The sequence below is a fragment of the Nilaparvata lugens genome, chromosome 1, assembly GCF_014356525.2.
Source record: "Nilaparvata lugens isolate BPH chromosome 1, ASM1435652v1, whole genome shotgun sequence".
Lineage (NCBI taxonomy): Eukaryota > Metazoa > Arthropoda > Insecta > Hemiptera > Delphacidae > Nilaparvata > Nilaparvata lugens.
This window is the reverse complement of record NC_052504.1, coordinates 65775545-65777385: the sequence shown is the minus strand read 5'-3', so window position 1 is coordinate 65777385 and position 1841 is coordinate 65775545.

The following is a 1841-nucleotide window of genomic DNA, read 5'->3' as shown; positions in this document are numbered from 1 at the left end:
CTAGTTTCGACCAAAAATATTAAAATATTTAAAAGTTTTTTTAATAAAAAGGTACTAAAAGTTTCTATTTGAATCAAGTAGCCCATATAAGCGAAGTGATTTTAATCATACTTCAATATGATGAAGCTTGAAGAAAGCAAATTCCGGAAACTTGACTACTTTATAATTCGTAATCGGCTACAGCAAAATGAAACCAGCAAAATGGTTATTGTTTGGATCGTGGATTTGACAAGTATCAGCTTATAAAACACAATATTTTTGAATAATTCGTTTTCACGTGATATCAAAAACGAAACAAGCTTACTACAACATTGCTAACTTGAGTGTTAACCGGTGAAATTAATTTCACACATGAGTGCAAATTACCTGCTTTGAGAAATCAGATTTATTTTAATGGAAAGTTTTACAATATAAAAGGATCAACAACAATCGGAAAAAAATAATTTTAAGAATTGCTCAGTTAATGTGAGAAGTGAAAAGACAGTTTGAATAGCTTGTAGAGAATTTATTATTTAAAAGTTTAGATCATTACTTACATGATTACATAGAAGAATTCTTGAAGTTTTTATTGAAAATTTACAGATGTTCAATGTGTGCACCATTTGCAACACGACAGATATCAGCACGGTAGTCAAATTCTGACCACACACGACTAAGCATCTCACGGTTAACTGTAGCAAGAGCATTTGTGATTCGTTGTTTAAGATCATCGATATCAACAGGAAGCGGTGGTACGAAAACTCTGTCTTTTACATAGCCCCACAAGAAAAAGTCGCAGGGCGTTAGGTCCGGACTACGAGGTGGCCACGGCTGAAACACAACGTTTTCCTCACTTGCACGGCCGATCCATCGTCTAGGAAGATGTTCATCCAGATACCCTCTGACGTCTGAGTACCAGTGAGGCGGAGCTCCATCTTGTACAAAAATGAAGTTACAACTATCTTCATGGAGTTGAGGCATTAACCATTCGGTTAACATGTCCAGATAAATTCTTCCGGTTACTGATGGTTCTTGGAAGAAGAAAGGCCCGTAAACCTTTTCACAAGATAAAGCGCAAAACACGTTCACTTTAGGAGAATCGCGTATATGCTGTACAGTCTCTCTTGGGTTTTCTGTTCCCCATACTCGTACATTATGTCTGTTAACTTTTCCACTAATGTGAAAAGTGCATTCATCACTGAAAATTAGGCGATTGAACAATGTGTCATTTTCAAGACAATGTTGCACCTCTTGACAAAAATTTTTACGTACAACTTTATCATTGTCATTTAAACTTTGTACTAACTGCAATTTATAAGGTGTCATTTTCAAACGTTTCCGCAGAATTTTCCACACAGTAGGTTGAGGAATTTGCAATTCTAAACTCGCTGATCTAGTCGATTTTCCTGGACTTCGTACAAAAACATCACGAACACTATCAATTTTTTCTTCTGTAACAGAAGGTCTTCCAGTACTCTTCTTCTTACACACACATCCACTGCTTTCAAAACGTTCATACCAGTCATAAATTGATTGCCTTGTTGGTGGTGGTTTACCGTATTTTGTTCTGAAATGACGCTGCACAACAGTAACAGAGTTTGTTTTGGCTAATTCAAGAACACAATAAGCTTTCTCCACTTGAGTAGCGGCCATATTGCTAAACTAAACTGGCTGTTGTAACACGGAGCAGCCAACAATAGCCAGCAACAGTTCTACCAACATAAACTTTAAGAATTCCCTACAAACCTATATCACTTACTATGTTGAAATACACCAGTTTAATTTTGTACAGGCTATTGAAGTTGTCTATTTCATTTGTAATCACCCGGTATATCGAACAACCGTGTCGTTTCCATCAACCT